Below are 25532 nucleotides of genomic sequence, written 5' to 3' on the forward strand. Positions count from 1 at the left end.
ACCATTCGATATGTCATTTGATAGCATGACAGCTGACATGGCCATCCCAAATTTCTCAAGGGAGCCAGGTTACACCCAGTTGAAAAAAGAAAACCCTATTAAGTACTGGTTAGTCAGCGTGAAGACAGAAGGTGTAAAAAGGCCGGGGGTACAGAAGCAGCAGGGAGAGTTTTTCCTATTACTGCACAAAGTCAAGCTATAAAGAAGTAACGCAGCAGTAATTTAAAATTCAGCTCTCATTTCAGCAATTTAGAATAAGTAAGGCAACTTCAGATTTGAAAAAGCACTTTCCAATTCGCTAAGTAATTATACAAACACTACTTTTCTTTATCCACCCACAAGACCTCTCTCTATGACTGTTACTCTCATACTCTTTCACAGAAAAGTTCACAGATTCAGAAGCAAAGTAAATTCCAGCATCAACCAGCAAGTATGAAGAGAGAGAATCAGGATTGGAACCTGAGCGTGTAACTCCAAATCCAGGGCTGTTGCCACCAAGTCACACCTACTACTTCTCACCAACACACTTGGGTCTCTGAGTACTTTAGACATGTATATATAATTTAGAAGACAATCCACAAAGGAAGGATATATCCACCATACTTAATGTTACCAAAATAAGAGATTGAATCAAGAGATGCAACTAGAACCTGGCACAGCACCACATTACTAAGCAAGTGCTTCATCAAGAACAAATGAAGACGGGCGCCTAGGGGACTCAGTCCGTTAAACGTCTGCCTTCGGCTCAGGTCATGATCCCAGGGCCCTGGAATCAAGCCCTGAATCCGGCTCTCTGCTCCGTGGGGACCCTGCTTCTCCCTCTCCCTCTGCCTGCCACTCTGCCTACTTGTGCTCTCTATCTCTCTGTCAAATAAATAAATAAAATCTTCAAAAAAAAGAAAAAATGAAGAGGAAGAACCATATGCATTCCCAGAAGTAACTCTAGGAGAGTAATCAGCAACCTTTAGTTCAGAGGGTTTAGTGTTTCTCACAGATGCTGATGGTAAGCTGAAAGCATGATCATAAAAAGGAAAACGAGACAAAGAAAAAAGGAGAATGCATAACCACTGGGGGACACTAGGTAAAGGATAAACAGAAACTCTGTACTATTTTTCCAACTTCTGTGAATCTATAACTATTCCAAAATGTAAAGAAGGGAAAAAATGAAAAGATACACATGATGTGCACAGGCTCTTGGTACTCAGTTCCTAAGTTCACTACCTACTGTGCCAGCCAATCTCCTGGGCACTGCCTTCAACAAGCTCCAGGTTCACTGGGGAAAGAAAGACGAGTGAGTGATCTATCCTGACAGTATATCGAGGTGTTTTCTTGTAAGACTACCTACTTTTCTGCAGGAAAGACTGCACCAGTGAAACAAATATAAGGGCACCCCTGGGCAAAACTCTGTCTTACTTGTGCACTGGCATGAAAACACATGCTTTGCTTACTCTCACCCTCCCAATCGTTTCCGTCGCTTCCATTCCTGGCTCCAGCAATATTCATACTGAAGACACAGACTCTGACCAACTGGGAAATCCCACACATCACAGAGCCTTCAATGATAAGGAGTCCTGTGCTCACTGAAGACAGAGAACTGATTAGAGGGCTTCAGAGATTCATTTATTCATTGGCAAATCAGATGGTATTAAGTTTGGCCTCAAATCTTTCTAATGCAATAAAGTGAAGTGGAAGAGAAAGAGAATTTGGAACATCAGCCAAGCAATGACAAAGACTGCTGAAAAGTTTTCCATAGGGCTTCCTACCCGCCCCACTGAAAGCGTATTTCAAGCATACAGACGTTAAGTCTCCACTTTACTAAGCTTACACATAAAGCTAGGGAAAATTCTATTTCTCAGATCAATTATAACAGAACACTGATATTACTAAAATGACATGCTTATATTCATATTTTATGGATTCAGGAAAAAAATTCCACAAGAAAAACACAAAAAGAGATCTGTGCCTTAACTACGTTAATATATACTGAATTGTACCCACACTTGCTCAGTTTCCAAACGGAGTTGTTACTGTCTCTGTATTTTTCCAACATGACTATTCCTACCCATCACTAACACAAACTTCTTTAAAATATCAAGATGGGGGCGCCTGGGTGGCTCAGTGGGTTAAAGCCTCTGCCTTCGGCTCAGGTCATGATCTCAGAGTCCTGGGATCAAGCCCCGCATCGGGCTCTCTGCTAGGCGGGGAGCCTGCTTCCTCCTCTCTCTGCCTGCCTCTCTGCCTACTTGTGATCTCTGTCTGTCAAATAAATAAATAAAAAATCTTTAAAAAAAAAAAACACCTTAAAATATCAAGACGTAACCCTCACTCTACTCCTCCATTTAAACAAAAAGATCAGTTGAGAATCTAACTGGATATAATCAAACATGTTTTAATATGCAGATAAGAATAAAATTCATAACTACCTAGGGCAATTTGGAAACATCTATCAGTAATCTTTAAACATATATTTTGATCCCACAAGTACAAATCTAAGAATTCATGTAAGGAAATAATTTGTCAAACACGCTGAACTGTATAAAGTTGTCTATTGTGGCTGTTCATAAAAAAAAAATTTATTCTTTTTTTAAGATTTTATCTTTAAGTAATCTCTACACCCAATGTGGGGCCGAACTCACAACACCAAGATCAAGATTACATGCTCCACCAACTGAGCCAGCCAGGTGCCCCAAGGAAAACTTCTTAAATGAAAATAGCCCTAAACATACAAGAACAAAGAAATGGGAAAGAAATTACCGTACATTCAAACAACAACATACCATGCAGTCACTCTACAGTAAAAATACGTTCTTGACAGCCTAGAAAAATATTTATGGTCAACTTAGTGAAAAAAAAAGCAACTTAATGAAAAAGGGGCGCCTGGCTGGCTTGGTCAGTAGAGCATGCAACTCTTGATCTCAGGGTCATAACTTCAAGTCCCATGTTGGGTAGAGTTTACTTTAAAAAAGAAAAAAAATTTGGGGCACCTGGGTGGTTCAGTGGGTTAAAGCCTCTGCCTTCAGCTCAGGTCATGATCCCGGGGTCCTGGGATCGAGCCCCACATTGGGCTCTCTGCTCAGCGGGGAGCCTGCTTCCTCCTCTCTCTCTCTGCCTGCCTCTCTGCCTACTTGTGATCTCTGTCAAATAAAATAAATAAAATCTTGGGACGCCTGGGTGGCTCAGTTGGTTGGACGACTGCCTTCGGCTCAGGTCATGATCCTGGAGTCCCGGGATCGAGTCCCGCATGGGGCTCCCGGCTCCGCGGGGAGTCCGCTTCTCTCTCTGACCTTCTCCTCGCTCATGCTCTCTCTCACTGTCTCTCTCTCAAATAAATAAATAAAATCTTTAAAAAAATAAAATAAAATAAAATAAATAAAATCTTTAAAAAAAAATTTAAAGCAAGCTAGAAAATAGCATGCTTATGACATCCTATTCGTTTATAAAATACAAAATAGTCACTTATACCTACATGCACAGAAAAAGTATGGATGAAAACAGCATACCAAGACATTTACACTGTATTCTCTAAAATAAAAATGCACTACTTACATACTTTTAAAAATACTGTTAAAATAACAGTGTACTTAAAAAAAACCTGATACTAACAAAACAATGCTGCAAACTATACATACATATAAAGGCTCATATTTGTATAGACTATCTACAAAACCACCTAAGAAATCAGAAACAGTAGCTGCCTCTGGGAACAGATGTGGAAGAATACAAAGAAAAAGTGGAGGAAGACTGACTTTTCACTCTCTAGCCTTGTGTACCTTTTAAGTTTTTTGACCATATACATATTATCTGGTCAAAGGAAATATAAATTTCAAAACATTAGAAAGTATAATATTCTCTCTAGTTAAACCATATTATATGCAATAAATACCAGAAAGTTGTTTGCAAAGTCAAATTTAATTGTAATCATGAAACCATAGGCATCATCAGTTACTACAAGAATTAAAAACTACAGGGTGGCCTGGCTGCCTCAGTGGGTAGAACATGTGACTCTTGATCTCGGGGTCATGAGTTCAGCCCTGCACAGAGCTTTAAAAAAATTGAAAACTATAAAAAGAGCCAGTTATTCAGCAAATTGTCCATCTCTGGTACTCTCTAGAAGGCAGCCTTGGTAACATATAAGGAAGCAAAGCTTATTTCCGAAGCTCATAACCAGCCATGAAATCTTTGCAAAGTCAAAGTAATGAGAAAGAAAAACAAACAAGTAATGAGAAGGCAAGTGCTTGATTGTTTTATCACTGAAGCATAGCTACATTTTAACTGAAAAATGACATATAACAGTGTTCATACACTTTTACAAAATTATATTTTTATAGTATTTTTTTCCCAAAAATTTTATTTATTTGACAGAGAGAACGATCACAAGTAGGCAGAGAGGCAGGCAGAGATGGGGGGAAGCAGGCTCCCCGCCGAGCAGAGAGCCCAGTGCGGGGCTTGATTCTAGGACCCTGAGATCATGACCTGGGCTGAAGGCAGAGACCCAACCCACTGCGCCACCCAGGCACCCCATATAGTTTTTGTTTTCTTTTTAAGATTTTATTTATTTATCTGACAGAGAGCAATCACAAGTAGGCAGAGAGGCAGGTGGGGGGCAGGGGGGAAAAGGAACCCTGCTGAGCAGAGAGCCTGATGTGGGGCTCGATCCCAGAACCCTGAAATCATGACCTGAGCCAAAGTCAAAGGCTTAATCCACTGAGCCATCCAGGTGTCCCCAAAATTATATTTTTTAATGTATTAACTACAGGATTCTCATTTTACAGGCTGGGTTTTGTTAAAACCTCTAAGATGGGGGTGCCGGAGTGGCCCAGTTAAGCCTCTGACTCTTGATTTTAGCTCAGGTCATGATCTTAGTGTCCTGGGATCAAGCCTCACACTGGGTCCCACACTTAGCACAGTCTGCTTATCCCTCTCCCTCTGCTCCTCCCCCTGCTCACTCTCTCTCAAATAAATAAAATCATTTTTAAAAAAGAAAAAAACAACCTCTAAGATGGATGATTTGGCAGTATCCCTCAAAATTTTAAAGCTACATAACTTTCTACCCAAAATGTCAACTTATAGGACTTTATTCATATATGTGCAAAATAAATTATTATAGGATTATTCTTTCTAGCATTATTTATAAAAGCAAAAGACTAGAAAAAACTAAATGCTCCTCAATAAAGGGCTAGGTAAATTATGATATGCCCAGCTATACCCTTCATTTAAAAAAAAAAAAAAAAAACAGTAAGGAGGGGTGCCTGTGTGGCTTAGTCACTTGAGCATCTGACTCCTGATCTCAGCGTCGTGAGTTTGAGCCCCACATTGGGTTCCACACTGGGCATGGAGCCTACTCAAAAAAAAGAAGAAAACCCACAACAATGAGATAGTCTATTTTTTTTTAAGATTTTTTTTTAATGGAGTAGCTAGATGGCTCAGTTGGTTGAGGTCATGATCCCAGGGTCCTGGGATCAAACCCCACATCATCGGGCTCTCTGCCCAGCGGGAACCTGCTTCTCCCTTTCCCCGCCACACCCCGTCCTTGTACATCTCTCTATGTCAAATAAACAAATAAAATCTTAAAAAAAAAAAAAAAAGATTTTATTTATTTATTTGAGAGAGTGAGTGAGTGAGAGAGAAAGAGCATGGCGGGGGCAGGGCAGAGGGAAAGGAAGAAGCAGACTCCCCACTGAGCACGAAGACTGATGCAGGACTCAATTACATGACACTGGGATCAAGACCTTGGCCCGAAGGAGATGCTTACCCAGTAGAGCTACCCAGGTGCCCCATAAGTAAGTCTTTAACATATTCACATAGAATGATTTGCAAGAGAAAGAAAGAAAGGAGGGAGGAAGGAAAATACAGGGTAGTCTGCAGTAGTCTGTACAAAAAAGGAGGAAAGGGAGGGAAGACAGAGAGATAGATAGATAGATACACATACATATATGCCTTTTTTTCACATATATAATTAATAACACTGGTGTTTCCAGGGAAGGGAACTGGGTGGATGGCAGAGAGGAGAGGAGGAAAACTTAAATTTCAAATCATGTATATGTAATGCCTGTTCAAAAGATAAATATTTTATTTAAAAAATTAATGCATTTAACTAGCAGTTCTATTTCTCCTTTCTAGGTAATTTAAACAAAATGAAAAGAATCTTCATACTCAGCTATAAAAGATTTACACTCACTCATAATAAAAAGGGATACTGGAGCAATTGGCTGGCTCAGTTGCTAAGAGTGTGATCCTTGATCTCAGGGTGTGAGCTCAAGTCCCATACTGAGTATAGAGATTACTTAAAAATAAAATCGTTAAAAAAGAAAAAAAGGGACACAGACTATCCCCTAGACATTAAAAAAAAAAGTTTTACAACCAATAATGAACGCAAAAAGCTTATAATTACAATAAAAACATATTTTTAATAATGCCATCACTCTCCAGAAGCAATATCAATAGCAGTTTCCCAAAAGCACAATGTCTAATCCCTACCCCAAAATTCCAAAATTGAATCACTGACCAGCTGGTGATTCAAGTAAAGATTTGAAAATAGTCCTGGTTCTATCAAGACCTAGGGTTCTCTGAAAGATGCTAGTTTCAGACAGCCGTCTCTCAGCAAGGGGGCTTTCTGGGCCCTTGTCTGTGGACACTTCACAACATTAGACCATGGTATTAATATGGCCGAGAGGCAGGCTCTTCGCCCGACGGTCACAACCTAGGTCCCCAGCAACCACAGCTCTCCCATAAATGGAAAACAACAAACAGGCCGCAGAATACCCAACCAGGCATGCATACCTGGTTCAGGGCCTTACACACTTCAGGTCAAAACAGGGTTAAGACCTCTCTCTTTTCCTATCCCCAGAATAGGGACCCTTCCCTCTCCAGTCTTCCCACAGGAGCACACTTAACTCAGGAATCATAACTGTCTCCTTGCTTGTCTGACTTCCCTCGTAAGTGGTAGAGCTCTTTGGAACAGGGCTGAGAGCCTCTCTCTCTGTCCTGTGGCAGAACAGTTAAATGTGTTTGAGTGAAGATTCTGATCGAGGCATACAGATTCTGCATTCTTTACTAATCACCCAGGATTTACCCTAGAACAGTCTCTTAATTAAATGGCAGCAGTTTTCACGAAGGCCCTGGTTTTCAGGTCCATCTCTCATGAACACCTACCTATATTGTCCCCGCATCCCCTCCATTCACCCTACCCCACCCCAAAGGAGGTCTACAAATCACGTAATTATAAGATGTTCTTTATCTTCCCCAGCTGTCATCCTTTCAGGATTCTGTAAAATCATTACTATACAATTAGGCTAAGTATTATTATTTTGTTCAAACAAATGTTCTTTGGCAATTTCAGAAACCTCCTCCAAATTCTAAAAGGCATGAGAGAATGGAAAGCTTTTCCCATCATGTTCACTTCAAAAATGCAGTCACAGGCCATAGGAAATCTCCTTGGCATGCTGTTCTCTACCAATAGGCAAACACAATCAGAATCAGGCTGAAATCCATACCCATGAGCCCAAATCAGCTTGCACAGAGGGCAACACGACACTGAGAGTCTTCTTCTTTTTTTTTTTAAGATTTTATTTTATTTATTTGACAGAGAGAGAGACAGTGAGAGAGAGAACACAAGCAGCAGGAGAGGGAGAGGGAGAAGCAGACTCCCCGTGGAGCAGGACTCTGGGATCTTGACCTGAGCCAAAGGCAGCCGCTTAACGACTAAGCAACCCAGGCGCCCGGGTATTTCTTTTTAAAGAACCACCTTCCTGCCCCCCAGCATGGGATCCCATGTCTGAACAGTGGTATACTAAATGACAAAAACACTTCCTGAATCAAATTTTGTGTGTACAGATACAGCTATATACTACCTCTGGTCTTATTTACAGAGAAGTTGGGTCCATCTTTGTGTACACAGATATATGGCTACAGATTCACATTCATACCAGTCCAACTTCTCCAGAGGTAGTGAAAGAAAACAGGCTGCATCGTTTCTTCCTTCTCTCCCCGGAATAAACCGTTATTCTGACTAAGGGAATTCAAGCTGTTGAATCTCTTCATTGGCTGACAATTTTCCTAAAAGCATGTCGATTACTGGATTTGCTCTGATCTCTCTGATGTTATGTTGCCTGTAACTAGAAAATAAAAGAATAAAATAATTCCTTTTTTTGTTTTCACTATTAATAACAAGGAACTGCTAAAATAAACAGTGGAAGAATAACCAGCATCTTATATGATGAAAGTGTTTATATAACAACACACTAAGAAATGCCTATTTCAGAGTCAAAACCCAGTGGAAAACAAAACATCAGAGGCCAATCTTCAAACCGAGTCTCCCCTTCAATGACATCTGGATGGTACATGACAAAATGGACTCCTGAGGGAGGTCTGAGCACTCAGGACAAATAATAGTAGACCCCACTGAACACTAAAGAGTGTGTTGGGAGGAAATCTAATAATACAGAGCCAAAGAGAAAGTTCAGATACCTCTTCACTAGTTAACTTTTGGAATTTTTAGGCAAAAGTAATTTTAAATGATAGTTAGTATTTTTGTTAGAAAAGTAATATACACTATTCCACAAACTTCAAATAACTTTTTAAACTAACAGCATTTGTCAAAAATGCAAATCAAAATGGATCAACAATCTAAATATAAAAGCTAAATCTATAAAACTAAATATATAAAAATTACCCCTAAAATGAGTATAATACCCAATATAAAGCTTACTGTAATCTTAAATTTAACAAGCTAAAAATTTTCCATTTATCCATGAAACAAACCTTGCCTACCCTCCTTCATCCTTACCACCTGCCCTCCCTGTTTTCTTCCCTTGAATCAGGATACGTGGATATTTTAAATGCACGTCCTTTTAAGTTATTTTCCCAAATGTGAGGATTGATATAGCATCTGTCTTTCGAATGCCTTTGGAATTTTGTGTGTGTGACATAAGATATTTGGGTAAACTTCAGTTACGTTGCATTTAAAACCTTGAACTTTACAATATACTGATTATTGATCTTTTAAGAATCTTCTGCAATTATCCAAACACAACCACAAACATCTATATTCAGCTTTATAATTCAATCAATAAAAGGTAAGGCCATCACTTGCATGGTACTACACTGGGGACTAGAGTGATGGGGATGCAGGGAGACAAGAGAGGGTTGGAATGGGGAAACAAAGAAATATAATATATATCTGACCCTGAAGGTCATCAAAATCTATTTTGAAAACAGGTACCACTTGGGCTGAGTGGGTTAAGCCTCTGCCTTCGGCTCAGGTCATGACCTCAGGGTCCTGGGATCCAGTCCCACATGGGCTTTCTGCTCAGCAGGGAGCCTGCTTCCTCCTCTCTCTCTGTCTGCCTCTCTGCCTACTTGTGATCTCTCTTTCCCTCTGTCAAAGAAAGAAAGAAAGAAAACAGATACTACTTAAAAGGAAGAAAGGGAACTCACATTTATTAAGTGTCTCTCATATGTCAAGCAGCAAAACTGTAACACAATACAAAATATCCACATATCCTGTTTCAAAGAAAGAAAACTGGGCGGGGGGGATGGGAGGTTGGAGGGTTAAGGATGAAGGAGGGTAAGGCAGTGAAAAATACCTAAACCAAAATATAAATGTAATTAAAATGTTTACATCAGTCTTCAACAAATGGTCTCCAAACAAATGGAACAACTGGATATCTACATGCAAACAATGAAGTTGGATTCCCTACCTCACACCATGTAAAAAAATTTAATTCAAATGAATCAACAACCTAAATGTAAGAGCTAAAACCATAAAACGTAAGAATAAAACATAGGAGTAAATCTTCATGACCTTGGATTGGTAATGGATTCTTAGCTATAACACCAAAAGCATAAGCAGCAAAAGAAACAAACAGATTACTGGACTTCATCAAAATTAAAAACTGTTGTGCATCAAAGAACATGGTCAAGAAAATGTGAAGACAATCCACAGAATGAATGGGAGAAAATACCTACACATCACATATCTGTTAAGAGTTTAATATCCAGAATATATAAGAACCCCTAAAACTAACTCAACAACAAAAAGACAAGCAATGCAATCTAATAATAAGCAAAGGACTTGAACAGATATTTACCCAAAAAAAGTAACACCTTAGTCATCACAGAAGAACAAATCAAAACCACAGTGAGATACTGTTTCACAACTATTAGAATGGTTATAACTTTAAAAATAAAATAACCGGGGACACCTGGGTGGCTTAGTGGGTTAAGCCTCTGCCTTCCACTCAGGTCATGATCCCAGGATCCTAGGATCGATCCCGCATCTGGCTCTCTGCTCAGCAGGGAGCCTGCTCCCCACCCCCACCGCCTCTCTGCCTACTTGTGATCTCTGCCTATCAAATAATAAATAAAATCTTTAAAAATAAAATAAAATAATGGAAAACAGCAAATGTTTGCAAAGATATGGAGAAACTGAAACCGTTGTACACTGTCACTGGGAGTGCAAATGGTACAGCCACCCTGGGAAAATTCAATGAGTCCTCAAAAAGCTAAACAATTACCACACGACCCAGTAATTCCAGTGCTAGGTATACACCCCAAAGAATTGAGAACAGAGACTCAAACAGAAATTTGTAAACCAATATATACTGCAGCATTATTCACGACAGTCAAAAAGTGGAAACCACCCAAGTTCTACCAAGAGATGAGAGGATAAACAAAATGTAGTATATACATACAATGAAATATTATTCACCAATTAAAAAAGAGTAACATTCTGATACATCCTACAACATGAATGACTCTTGAACACATTATGCTAAGTGAATAAATCATAGAAGGACAGATATATAATTCCTCTTAGTGAAATATCTAGAATAGGCAAATTTGTAGCAACTGAAAGTAGATTATAAATTACCAGGGACTGAGGGAGAGGGAGGAAGGGGATTTATGGCTTAATGGTTACAGGGCTTCTGTCTAGAAAAGATTTGGAAGCTGATGATGGTTGTACAACAGTGTGAATTTAAGTAATGCCCTGATATTCTTAAAAAACGGTTAAAATAGCCTATTTTATGTTATATGTTATATTATATTATGTTATGTTATATTTATGTTATATATATATATTATATATATCTCACAATAAAAAAATTGAAAAAAAAGATTTATATCATGTCTTCAGTAACCCGGACTGTCCAAGGGTAGATTTTAAATCAGGGATAATCTAACCTTCATTGAAACCCTAGTGGGAAGCTTGCTGCCCTACACCCCTCCTGACCTGTAAGGAGGTATTTCTAGATGCCACCAGAAGCTGGGAACAGACTTTCTCCCAAGACAGCCCACTGACCTTTCACAAACAAGGAATAACCTGTGCTGTAAAAACTGAAACAAATGGAAAGGAAGCTGAAGATTCTGAAAGCCAAACTCTGCAAGCTGTATGACTGTGGACAAATTATTCAACTTTTCAAAACCTCAGCTTCCTCTCATTCTAAAATGAAAATCGCATCTGCCTCTTGCTCTAAGAGTTGGCAAGAGCATACCTATAAAAAGTTGGGTGTTCAATCCATGGTGACCGTTGCCATTGTGACACTGGGTCTACCTACCACCTTGGGCCAACCAAAGGCTGAGCAGGACACGGTTTGTGTCTGGAGAGCTCTATGACTTCTCAGAACTGAAATAAAACACAGGCACCAGCACGAGAAGACTTCAGAGAAGGAGCTGTTTTTATGCAGTTCAACTACTCTTAGAAAGACTGGCTTATTGTTCCTAGAATGAACCAGGCTACTCTCTATCAGGAAGGGCACCGCTACACAATTCATTCCCTCTATACAAGAGGCCTCTGTTAGCATGTCTGAGCAACCCTTCCTAACTGAGTCGGCCTCTACCCACAGAAAAGACACACTCTGGGAAGAAACTGAGCAGAAAATGATAGGTAGTCCCGAGGCAGCTCTCAAACTCTGTGGCTTCAGAATCACTTGGGAAACCTGTTTAAAAAGCAGATCCCTCACCCCCACCACCAGACATTGTGATTACTGAATTATTTCAAGCAGGGCCCTTGAGCACAAAAAAACTCTTGGAATGTAGGAGATGCGAATGTAGTAAGATTACATTCTGATGCTGACAAATAGACTGTTCTGTCCCACAAAGCAAAGGCTGCATTTTCCTCCACATCTACCTGGAAATACAACAGCTTTACCAATGCAGAGCAAGAGTGAAAACCAAGGAGGTAAGATCACCTGTGTGTAATGCCCAATACAAACTGCACACAGCCAGGTCCTACAGAAATTCATCATTACTGCTTATCTTTCTTTTCTTTTCTTTTCTTTTCTTTTTTTTTTTTTTTTTTTTTTTTTTGACAGAGAGAGACACAGTGAGAGAGGGAACGCAACAGGGGAAGTGGGAGAGAGAGAAGCAGGCCTCCCGCTGAGCAGGGAGCTCAATGTGGGGCTCGATCCCAGGACCCTGGGTTCATGACCCAAGCCGAGGGCAGATGCTTAACGACTGAGCCACCCAGGTGCACTGCTTATTCTTTCTTAAAATAAATGAAAAATAAAAATAATGTGCCATTCCACATCTCTCACAGTAACAAAAAATACACTTAAAATATATTATCAGAAGTTGGTAAAATTTTTGTGGAATTGATACATTCTTAGGGGGCTGGGAAAATTATTAACTGATACAACTTTTTGGTCAGCAATCAGGCAATGTGTATCAAAGATCACCCAATACTCACTTCTTTGAATGTACCCTAAAGAAACAACACAAAAGATGCCAACTCTACTCAAAAAGATAGTCACTGTTGTAGTCTATGTAATTAAAAAAAAAAAAGAAAAGTGGCATCTGGTGGCTGTTGGAAGAGCATGAGACTTAATCTTGTGGTCATGAGTTTGAGCCCCCATCAGGTGTAGAGATTACTTAAATAAGTAAGTAAACTTTAAAAAAAAAAAAGATACTTATGTCAAGGACCCCAGTTTCCCAAAATCTGTCATATCATCTCAAATGACAAAGCTATTAAAAAACTTAAATGATGAGTGATATGTCATTACAAGGAAAGCAGTCACACAACATGCAAGACCTAATATTACGGGCGCCTGGGTGGCTCAGTGGGTTGAGCCTCTCTGCCTTTGGCTCAGGTCTCACTCAGATCTCAGGGTCCTGGGATCAAGCCCCTCTGCGGGCTCTTTGCTCAGTAGGGAACCTGCTTCCCCGCCCCTCTACTTGTGATCTCTGTCAAATAAATAAATAATATCTTTTTTAAAAAAGACCTAATATGAATTACTACAAAGTACAAATATATGGATAGCTTCAAAGGTGATACATTAAGAAATAATAGCTTGTGTTAGGAGAATCTGATGTTACTTTTCCCCCTCTGGTCTCTCAAGTTTCTATTATGTTATTATAATAAATTTAACTGATTCTGCTTGGAAAGGTAACTGGAAAACACTTACAAAGACAGGTGGAAAGTGGATTCAGCTATCCTGAACAAACATAAACTCACCAAAATGTGCCATGGTAACAGACAGTCCCACGGACATTTTTTTATTTTTTTCAATCTTCTAAGATACATGTAATATTATATTTGAATTTTAAAAGCAAGTAGAAACACACTAAAAGACAGGAGGCAGCTATTCACATGGCAAAAAGATCAGAAGATTTCATGAACTGTAACTTCAATAATCCAACAAAATTATGTAACTAAGAGCCAGTGACAGGAAAAGAACATTTAAGTTGAGAAATTGAAGGCCTGGCTCTCTTAGCGCTATCTCAGACTGAGCCTCAACCTGCAGATCTTAGTTTCTCATTTGTAAATTTGTAGGATCATGATGTTATCTTCCCCATCTACCTCAAAGGACTTTTAGGAGAGGAGCAAAGATGATTATGAACGTAAAAGTGCTTTGAAAATTGGGTGTTTTTTCCCTTAAATCTAGCTATTATTTATTATTAAGAAGATACTCACATATGTGTAGCTACCAAAAAGAGGAACAGTTGTTTAGAAGGGTACATTTCAAACTGATAAGTGGATATGCCTCCCAGGGGGCCTGAGATCTGGGGCCAAACCCTTACCTTTATCTGCATTGTTTCAATATTTTTTTTCTTTTAAGATTTAATTTATTTAGGGGCGCCTGGGTGGCTCAGTGGGTTAAGCCGCTGCCTTCGGCTCGGGTCATGGTCTCAGAGTCCTGGGATCGAGCCCCGCATCGGGCTCTCTGCTCGGCGGGAAGCCTGCTTCCTCCTCTCTCTCTGCCTGCCCCTCCGCCTGCTTGTGATCTCTCTCTGTCAAATAAATAAATAAAATCTTAAAAAAAAAAAAAAGATTTAATTTATTTATTTGATCGAGAGACAGAGAGAGCCAGAGAGCACAAGCTGGGGAGAATAGCAGAGGGAGAGGGAGAAGCAGGCTCCCCGCTGAGCAGGGAGCCTGATGTGGGGCTCCAGCCCAGGCCCCTAGGATCATGACCTAAGCTGAAGGCAGATGCTTAATCTTCTGAGCCACCCAGGCTCCCCTGCACTGTTTCAGTCTTTCAGGAGAATCTATTCATATGTTACTTGGTAAATTTTTAATTTGTAAAAGCAAATGCAATCACTAACAAAATTAACACAGAGTGTTAATTTTGGGTTTTGAGGTTTTTTTTAAGAACCACCTGGGGGTTGTTCAACTGTGGCTGTCCAGGTCTCACAGACTTAATTGACCAAAATCTCTGAGTGGACAGGAATAAATAAGTTCAGACCATTTGTATTTTAACAAATTCAAGTGACTCTATGACTTGATTATTGCTTCTTATGCTATATTATCATTAATTCTCTAATACAATAATATTCTTATACTCTAATTTTCTAATACTAACTCCTACACAAAGACTTAGAGGAATACCATGTATATCCACTTACTATATGCCAGTCACTACTCTGAGCACTTGACATATACTATCTCACTTAATCCTTACAACCCTATAAGTACTGTTAATACTGCCCTCCCTTCGCCCTTGTTTTACAGATGAAATTATTAAAATACAAAGAAATTATTTAATAGGCCCATGGTCCAAAGTCACAGGGCTAGTAAGTGGCAGAGCCAGAATGTACAACAAAGTTTGAAAACCATTGATACAGTTTCTTAACTTAAGACAACAGCTGTATACTCTGGTCAGATCACCTCAAATTCTGTTTCTTTTCAGACACTGCATTTGCCTAAAGAAAGCAGCGCAGTAAAATCTGATTTCCCCATGACGGAAGGGGACACCTGGCTGGCTTAGTCTGAAGAGCATGGGACTCTTCACCTAGGGGTTGTAAATTTGAGCCCCATTTTGGGTATAGGGATTACTTTAAAAAATTAAAATCTTGGGGCGCCTGGGTGGCTCAGTGGGTTAAGCTGCTGCCTTCAGCTCGGGTCATGATCTCAGGGTCCTGGGATCAAGTCCCGCATCGGGATCTCTGCTCAGCAGAGAGCCTGCTTCCCTCTCTCTCTCTCTCTGTCTACTTGTGATCTCTCTCTGACAAGTAAATAAATAAAATCTTAAAAAAAAAAAAAAATTAAAATCTTGGGGTGACTAGGTGGCGCAGTCAGTTAAGCATCTGACTCTTGGTTTCAGCTTAGGTCTTGATCTCAGCGCTGTGAGATCGAGCCCCACAGACTTTGCACTCAGCACCGAACTGGCTTGAGAGTCTCTCTCCCTCTCCCTCTGCCCCTCTCCCCTGCAAATCTGAGCTTAGGAGCCGCTCACTCTCTAAAAAAATAAAATAAAATCTTTAAAAAAAATTTTATAAAAACCACGAGGCGACAAAGGATCTAGGGCTGTTTACATACTTCCAGCGTAACTGGCATCACTTTGTAATATTCTGTTCCTCTATTAGACTGTGAGCCCTGGACCATGTAGTCTTTTCAGCTGTACCCTCATAATACCTGGTAGCTAACTAAGAAAGAGTTTAATAAATTAATTCATCAATAAATCTACAGACAGCCTGATGACTGTCCTAGGAAATGAAAGGCTATTATGTGGAGAAGAAACAGACTTCATGTTGCTTCAGGGGGTACAACCAAGAACACCCAACAGGAGAGTGGCAGATTTTGGTACACTCTAAACTAGCTTTCTAGCAACCAAGACCTGTCCAGTAACAGAGAAGCACATCTGCAATGTAAGGTTGATGATCAGAACAGAGTAGACAAAAGGTAGGACAGTGGTTGGTCTATGAAGCCTCTAAGAGTTCTTTCAAAGCTCAAAGTATTCTAAGTTACAATACATTTATTCATTCTTTCACATTTCATACATTTAAAGTGACTAGTTACACAAGTCCCTAGTTACACTCTGTAGTAAGCACAGAGGATATCACAGTGTCGTACAAACTCCCAATGCCCTCGAGGATGTAAAGAATACAAGCACAGGCATCAGTCTCCCAGGGAGGAAGGTAATGGATACAAAAGGAATCAGCAAGGAATGAGATTTCCAGGCAGGAAACAGGAGGGAAGTCAACACAGGCATTCTGAAAGAAAGTCCGTGTTCGAGCACATGTGAGCCACATCTTTAGGGATCCATGGGGGGAGATGGACTGGCGCTGCCATAACGATCTGGAGAAGAAAAGCCTGCAGTATAGCAGTACGATCTGAGCATAAAGGAAGCAGGCAAGCCCTGGAGCGCTGAAGACCCAGCAGAAATAACCACTAAACTCCAGGGCTTTTAAAAAAAGAAGGCCTTTGGAGGTCATTCAGGCAAACACACTCACACATTATGGACACTGTCCTGCTTGCACTGGGAAGAAAGGTTTGGTTTACCTTCTCAAATTACATTTTACACACCAAAAACTCTATCATCAATGACTCCTCCCTTGCTTAGTTCTTTTTCTTTTTTTTTTTTAAGACTAATAAATCCTTCTCTTATTTTCAAAGAAACCTTTTCGATGATTCTGTTTTGCTTGCAGTTTTCAAAACTGGCAGTTTTAATAACTCAGCTCTTAGCCTAACATTATAATCCCTTAAGTGCTTATACCACTTATCAATAGTACTAAATTAAAAATAGTATAATCTACGAACGATTTTATAAATAGAAGATTGTTAAGAAACGGACTCTCAGAAACAAATTTAAGTCTCAGATCCAAGAAACTATCTCTCACTCAACTTATAAACTGTGAGACTGAGCCACCCAAGAAAATAGAATTAACTACTGAAGAAAAAAAAAAAAATCTAAACCCAAAACCAATGAACAAAACGTAATACACATGAACAATAAACTTAATGTTCTTTGGCCGATCATTTCTCAGTGTCCCTGTCAAACTATTTTAAGTATCTGAAATCTTGCTCTATAAAAAGTAAGTTCCCATCATCCAAACTACACTTAAGAGATTCTATCGCAGTGGTTACTGAAGCATAAACACCAACCTTCAGTTTTTTCCTTTAGTACAAAAAAATGCTTACCTCTTTTAGATAGAAGTTGAGTCTGTGGCCCAAATCCTGAGATACGGGTTTTCAGTTCCAACACTAATTTAAGGTGTAAGGTTAGCGAAGGCCTTTCCTGTATTTACCACTCAGCTTAGACTGTAACATGGAGATACAATATTTGACACCCCCACCACCAACGGTCACTTCAAAGGATTTCTAACTTTGGTTAACTTTAGCTGGGAGAATATAAAGCTAGGGCTGAAAACTCAGCTAAAAAAAAAAAAAAAAAACTTTAAAAATCAGAAATAGTGCTGCTCCATGTTAGCTTACAAACTATGAATTACAGAAACAGATCTGAGTAACAATGGGTAAGAATGGTGCAGTTACACGACTTTACCAAAACGAATAAGCAAACAGCTCACAAAAATTTAAATCTTTCTTAGCAAATGGAGAAGATAAATAATATTCACTAACTCTGGGACATTGTGGTTTTGTTTTTATCTATAAGGTCTCTGCATCAATGTTACTATTCTCCCACTCCCTTTATGAGCAAAAGGAGCCCACTGTCCAGGATCCCTCATACCCAGAGCTCAGTAAATATCACAAATAATAATAGTAATAAAAGCAACAATCTTTAAAGCTAGAATTTATACTGTGACACCAGAATAGGGTGCAAGGCACATGGCAGCATGAAACTATTTCTCCCTTCTGACTCTTCTGCATCACTGCCTCCCAAAGGACTACAGAATCCAAAGCTCTCACTGCCACATCTACAAATTAAAGAACTCACAGGTTCTACAAACGGTCAGTATTGAGTGAACCAACACTAAAACAAAAAAATTCACCCGTATGCAACAAAACATGCTTCAAAGGACTTCACCTAGTTTTTTTTTTTTTAATCTGAGAAATAAACACAACTATTTTATATATAACATTATGTAATAAGTTAGACTCTGGAAAACCCCATACTCATCCGAGCGGCTCGGAAAATGGAAAGCAAAATTCGATTAGCTCCATTGTACCCAACCAGGCTAACGTGCAAGATCACACACTCATCTTCGTCAGAGCGGCTCTGCCAATACCAAAGAACAACAAAGGCAAGTTGAGGAGGTTGCACAAGGCGTAACTCAGCACTTGTCCGCTTTCCCGGCTTCGGAAATCAGCTCTCTGCGGGCCTCAGGGACCAAGGGACCCTCTGCAACCCGCCCGGCCCCCAGCTCAGCTAGGCGCCGCTCGCTCAGCTTTTGTCTGGCCCGGCTGGGAGCCCCGGCCGCCCGCCTCCCCGGCACCCCTTCCCTCTGGATCTTTCTCCACACCCATCACTCGCCGATGACTAGTTGTTGTGGGTTTCTCTCCCTCGCCCCCTCCCCTCGCAATCCCCGGCTCTTTTCAAACACGACTGGGCTGTTCACTGGCTTCTCCCACCCTGCCGGGAAGACACGGGTCAGGAAGGGGGCCTGGGGTGGGGTCTGGGAAAGGAAAAGAGAGAGGGGCACACAAAGCCGAGCTGACCCCACAACCGCCCCCTCCTCCCTCTGCAAAGCAGCCTGGGATTAGGGACCTACCGGTAGGATAAACAACCATCCCATCCCGCTCCCCGCCCCGCTCCCCCCTAGGGCCGCCCCCTCCCCCCAAAGTGCACCCAAGAGCCGATGACAGCGCTGGACATCGCCCCCACCCAGACTCAGCGTCCGCCCCGGCAGGCGAGGGGGCAAAGGCCTCGGAGGGCTGGGTCTGAATCTCCTCGCCCTAATCGGGTACTTACAGTCGTATTATTCGCTACTGTTGCCGCTGCGGACCGGAGAGCCGCCGCCTTCTCCTCCACCCCAATGAGGTTAAGCTCTCGGTGCGGGGATTAAAAAAAAAAAAAAAAAAAAAAAAAAAAAAAAAATAGAAGCCGAGGGCGCCTGCGCAGTGCGGACTCCCTTTTACCGCCACGGACCAGGCTCGACCATAGAGAGTGCAAACAGAGACCAGAGAGGCGGCTGCTCTCTATGGTAACGCCCGCGCAGGCGCCGGCCTGGCTGTGCTAGGTTTAGGGAGCTACAGATCCCCTGAGCTTTTCCCCCTTCCAAGAACGTTAATTGACCCCGATGGGGACCCGTAGGGTAAAAATTCTTTAAGGGAAGGGTGGCCCAGGTGCTGTCGGGGGTCCCTGGGTAGTTGCGACAAAACTCAGGCCAAAACACGAGGGTCGGATGTAAGGGGCCGCGGCTACAGAGCACCACGATGCAGGGAGTGAAATGAATAGAGCTGAGGGGGAGTCAGGAAAGCCTGGATAAAAGTCGTCCGGCCGGGACTTCCTGTGGTCGAGGTCTAATATCTGAGGGAAACGGACTTTTACTTCTGGGTTACGCACATCCCGCCCCCACCATCGGGCAACTAGGATGAAGGAAATTGTACCCTGCGACTTTCCGTACCGGGGCTTGCATCCGTTCTCTCTTCCCTTCTCAATTAGGCGCCGACACTTGAGCCGGAAGCACAACCTTTTTAACGGTTCTTGGCTCTTCTTGGAGGGCGGTCGGCCCGTGGTGGCTTCGGAGACTCTTGAGACGGCCAGCCACAACCCCTTTCTTTCTTACTTGAGCGCCTCTACAAATAACGCTGCTTTGGTCTTCCCTCTCGCATTACTTTCGGATGCGTGAGAACGTGTTTCGGAGGGTAGAAAGCTGTGCAAATTATCGGGCTGCTTTTAAGGATCCCCAAGGAACCGCAATTTTTCCGCGTCAAACCCCTATGTTCGCAGGTAATTTGACACCGAGAGCTTTTGTGTGAAATTACACACTGCGTCGACGAAATCGCTCCTTGGGAGTGTGAGTTGCCTTCTCTCCATCTCGATGCCCAACGCGTTGAGTTTTCACTGTGAGCTCTTGAATGCCGAGGTCGGTGGCGGTGGAGTGTGTTTGTGTGAGAAGGGTGCGGGAGGGTGGTGAGATAAACGCCCCTGTTACTCAGCTTAGATGTTACGGCTGGAGAGACGCACGTAAAGCAGTAAAGCCCTGTGTTCGCTCCTCTCTGCGGTGCAGGAAAGGGAAAGGACTCTGGTCTGGAGGTGCAGGCATGTCATGGAGGGTGTGACTTCTAGTTCGATCTAGGAAAAGTAACCTGTCTTCGGGGCGAAAGCACAGACAACCTTTTGAAAATGGTTGGGTGGTGATGAAAGCATTCCAGGGAAGAAGCTCCTTGGGGCAAAGACTATAAAGAAAGTGTTTCGCTGGGAGTACAATGTAGAGAGCAGTAAATTAAAAAGCGTGGGGGTAGGGGGGATACAGGGGAAGAGTGGGAAAAAAGGTTTGAAAAATAAGGTGGTGAATTTTTTTTAAACTTTAAATTATGGTGACATACACATAACACAAAATCTACCGTTTTATCCACTCTTAACTACACAGGCCAGTAAAGTTAAGTACATTCACATTGCTGTGAATCCCCATCTCCAGAACTTTTTCACCTTTTTTTGTTTTTAGATTTTATTTATTCATTTGTCAGAGAAAGAGAGAGAGGTGAGCACAAGCAGGGGGAGCTGCAGGCAGAAGCAGGCTTCCCTCTGGGCAGGGAATCCAATGGTGGGGCTCAATCCCAGGACCTTGGGGCCACAACCCTAGCGGAAAGCAGCCACTTAACCGAGTCACCCAGGTATCCCCTCTTTTCATCTTATAAAACTGCAGTTCTGTACCTAATAAACAACTCCTCATTCCTCACTCCACCAAGTCCTGGCAACCACCATTCTACTTAAGTCTCTAAATTTGACAACTCAGATGTAAGTGGAATCATATAGTGTTTGTCTTTCCGTGGTCTGCTTATCTCACTCAGCATAAGATCCTGGTGGTTCTTCAGTGTTGTAACATGTGTCAGAATTTCCTTCGTTTTTAAGGCTGAATCATATTCTATTGTGTTTATATACCAGAGTTGATACTTGGGTTAATTACACCTTTTGATTGTGGTGAGTAATGCTGCTGTGAACAAGGGTAAACACACACCTGTGAGACTGCTTTCAATAGGATGGGGAAGACTTAGAGACCAAAAGAAAGCCAAATTGTTTCAGGTCCTGGACTGGGGATAGTAATATGGTAAAAGCACTGTTTTAGGACGCGACCCTGGCGGTTCAATACATACATAGAAGTTCAATACATACTCCATTGGAGGCTTTAAGATATCCCTAGCATTGTACTATCGTTTTATGTAGAGTATTGATGTATCATTGAATCCAGCAAAATAAATATGAGCCAATTGTTATTCACCACATTTACCAGTGAGAAAATCAAGGTTCTGGTTTACAGATGGGCTGCAGGGAAACTCACCAACCATACACACGCACACAAATGATTAGGAAACAAAACTCCCATGGGAGCTGGACATCCACGGGCACTGACTACTCATTTGGACAAGGATATTGAAAGAAAACAATTCAGATGTTAAGAGTGAGTCTTCAGGGGCGCCTGGGTGGTTCAGTGAATTAAGCATCTGTCTTCGGCTCAGGTATGATCCCCTGGTGCTGGAATCAAGCCCCCCATGTCAGGCTCCCTGCCCAGCAGGTGTCTGCTTCTCCTTCTCCTGCCCCTCTGCCTCCCCTGCTTGTGCTCTCTCCCTCTCTCTTGCTTGTGCACTCTCTCTCAAATAAGTAAATTAAATCTTTAAAAAAAAAAAAATGAGTCTTGACAGGAGAAGGAATATGCTGACATCAAGAACTTTCACAAATTACTAGTATTATAAGGGCTTAGCACAGCAAAACTACACTACATGGTCTAAGGTCCCTAAAAGAAACTCTGAGGTTTGATTGCAGGTATGTTTATTGCCCTTAAAAAATATAAAATGCCAGGGGTACCTGGGTGGCTCAGTTGGTTAAGTGTGTGCCTTTGGCTCAGGTCACCGTTCCAGGTTCCTGGGCTTGAGCCCCAAGTCAGGCTCCCTGCTCAGCAGGGCATCTGTATCTCCCTCTGCCCTTCCCCAGCTCATGCTCTCTCTGTCTTTCTCTCTCTCTCTCTTTTTCTCTCTCAAATATATAAAATCTTAAAAGTTTTAAAATCTTAAGATTTTATTTTAAAATCTTAAAATGCCAGGTAAGTATATCTTTGTACGTACTAGAGAAATTAATAAGACACATCATTTCCTACTCAGCATTTCATCTTTCATCTTACATTCTCAGAAACCCTATGGGATCATTCAAAGCAATGATCCATTTGGCAGGGGAGGAAATAAATGGCCAGAAAGGAAAACTTATTTGCCCAATGTCACATGGCTTATTGGTACCAAGACAGCCGTTGAAATCTGACCCTCTAGAATTCCTCGTCTCTGCATTGGTCTCCTTTACAAAGATGGATATCATAGTCTTGATTGAGTGGACAGTGTTTCTATTCAGTCAGCCTCATCTTCCTCAGGGATACATGCTCAAATGCTTATGAAGCTAGCACCAAACATGAAGCAGAGATTATAAGTGCATTTTAAGTAGTGTTCACATGCTTAGAAATACTGTGCACCAATTATGTGCCAAACACTTAGCAAAGCGGGGGTGGGGGGAGGAATCCATGTTCTCGTAGGAAATAGAAAATAAAATAGCAAATGAAGGATAAACTGTGTCAGGTAGGATAAGTGTTATGGGGGGAAAATGAAGCGGTAAGGGAGAAAAAAGGAGTGCTGAGGATAGGGAAAGAGGTTTCTTTTTAAACAGGACAGGTGAGGGTGGGGGCCCACTGAGAAACATACTTTGAGTACAGATCTGATGGAGGTGAGGGAGCAAGAAATGCCCATCTTGAGAGAAGAACATTCCATGTAGAAAGAATGGCAAGTGCAGAAGTCATTGTGAGGGAAGAAGACGTCTACTACATTCTAAGCACAGAAAGGAGGCCAGAGCGACAGAAGCAGAGTGTGGCAGGCAAAAAGTAGGAAATGAGGTCAAAGGTAACAGGATGCCAAATTGTGTGGGGATTTACAGGGCATTGTACGAATTTTGGCTTTTACTGAGAGGGGAAGCCATTGGAAGGTTCTGAGCAGAGAGGTAAAATGATTTTACTTCTATTTTTAAAGAACCACTATAGCTTCTGTTTTTGAGAGTAAGGGAGTTTTGAGAATAGATTGTAAGGGAGCAAGAGGGACGATTAGGAGGCTATTGCAGTTCTGCAAGTGAGACCATGGGGGCTTGGGGAAAGTGCAAGCAGTGGAATGGTAAGGTGTCTGGATATATTCAGCCAAGACGGCACATAGGATTTGATAAATTGGTTGATACAGGGTGTAAGCAAAAGGGGAGTTAAGGGGACTCCCCAGTATTTTTTGACTGAGCAGTTTAAAGAATGGAGCTGCCGTTTACTGAAATGGCAAGGACTGGGAGGAGCAGGATGGGAATGGGAAGCAATAAGAAATTCAGTTTTGGAGATGTTGAGTTTAGAATATCTTTTAAGGGGCACCTGGGTCGCTTAGTTGGTTAAGTGTCCAACTCTTGAGCTCAGCTCAGGTCTTGATGTCAGGGCCATGAGTTTAAGCCCCATATTGGACTCCACACTGGGTATGGAGCCTACTTCAAACAAACAAACAAACAAACAATAAAATACCTATTAAATTAGCACATGGGACTATCAAGACTGTTAGATATTGAATCTGGAGTTCAGAAGAAAGGTCTAGGCTGAATATGTAAATGTGGGAGACACAAGCACCTAGTATTAAAAGCCGTCACATGATCTAGATATTAAGTGTAGACAAAAATTTGAGAAAATTATCTAAAGACTGAGCCCTGAAGTACTCTAGCATTTAAGGACTGGGGTGGTAATGAAGCCAGCAAAGGAGACAGAAAGGTCAGCCACTGAAAAAAAGGGAAATCAGGAAAGGAAACAAGGAAGAGCAACCAAGTCAATTGCTAATGGGCTATAATTAACTGTTGGCCATAGCAGTGGAGGGGTAAGGATGGAAGCCTGATTGGAATGGGTCCAAAAGAGAGTGGTAGGAACAGAATTGGAAAGGAGGAGGATAGATAATTGGGCGGGGAGATAGGGGAGGGAAGAAAAGTGGAGCGATATTTCAAGGGATAGGTAGGGTCAAGAGAATAATTTTTAAAATTATTTCATCCACAAATATTTTAGTATTTCTGAAAGATAAGATTCTCGGGGCGCCTGGGTGGCTCAGTCATTAAGTGTCTGCCTTTGGCTCAGGTCATGATCCTAGGGTCCTGGGATCAAGCCCTGCATTGGGCTCCCTGCTTAGCAGGAAGCCTGCTTCTCCCTCTCCCACCCCCCTTGCTTGTGTTCCCTCTCTCGCTGTGTCTATCTCTGTCAAATAAGTAAATAAAATCTTTAAAAAAAAAAAAATAAGATTCTCCCTTAAATGAATATAACTCAATACCACCATCATACCTAAGAAATTAATACCTAGTATCATGGTCTAACCCAGTCAATCTTCAGATTTCCCTGATTGTCTCATAATTTTTTGGCTACCAGGTTTACAGAGAGATAATTCATATACTATACCGTTCATCCATTTAAAGTTTGTAATTCAACAGTCTAGTATATTCAAAGAGCTGTACAATCATCACTACAATCCATTTTGTTTTAAAGATTTAAAGAGACACAGCATCAGCAGGAAGGGCAGAGGGAGAGGGAGAGAATCTGAAGCCAACTCCACTCTGAGTAGGGAGTGGACACAGGGCTCGATCTCACAACCCTGAGATGAGGACCTGCGCCAAAACCAAGAGTTGGATGCTTAACAGACTGTGCCACACAGGCGCCCCTACAAACCATTTGGAAAAGCCTCATCAGCCCAAAAAAGAAACCCTGTACTTATCAGTAGTCACTACCCATTTTTCCCCAGTCCACCAGCCCAAGGCAACCACTAATTTATTTTTTTGTCGCTGTGGATTTTCCTGTCCCAAACATTTCATATACATAGAATCCTACGATATATGACCAGCTTCCTTCACTTAGCATGTTTTCAAGTTTCTTCTATATTGTAGCATGTGACAGTACTTCATTCTGTTTTATTGTTGAATAAAACTAAATGGAGGCGCCTGGTTGGGCTCAGTCAGTTAAGTGCCTTCAGCTCAGGTCACAGTCCTGGGAATCCTGGGATGGGGGTACCTGGTTGGCTCAGTTGGTTAAGTGTCTGCCTTCAGCTCAGGTCATGATCCCAAGGTTCTGGGATTGAGCTCTGCAATCAGTTGAGCCTGCTTCTCCCTCTCCTCTCTGTTCATGCTCTCTCTTGCTATCTCTGTCTCTCTCTCAAATTTAAAAAA

At 41.6% G+C, this 25532-nt stretch overlaps 1 protein-coding gene across 16 annotated transcripts in view; it reads right to left on the reverse strand.

Annotated features, from left to right (window-relative positions):
• Window positions 1-19200, reverse strand: part of CLASP1 (cytoplasmic linker associated protein 1) — a 278451-nt gene extending 259251 nt beyond the window's left edge. For all 16 annotated transcript variants that reach the window (XM_047722647.1, XM_047722646.1, XM_047722641.1 and 13 more), the window contains exon 1: window positions 19086-19200. The gene's annotated coding sequence lies outside the window, so the exon portion shown is untranslated. The remainder of the gene's footprint in view (window positions 1-19085) is intronic.
• Window positions 19201-25532: the final 6332 nt, after the last annotated feature.

Source organism: Lutra lutra, chromosome 3 (assembly GCF_902655055.1).
Source record: "Lutra lutra chromosome 3, mLutLut1.2, whole genome shotgun sequence".
In the NCBI taxonomy this organism is placed as follows: Eukaryota; Metazoa; Chordata; class Mammalia; order Carnivora; family Mustelidae; genus Lutra; species Lutra lutra.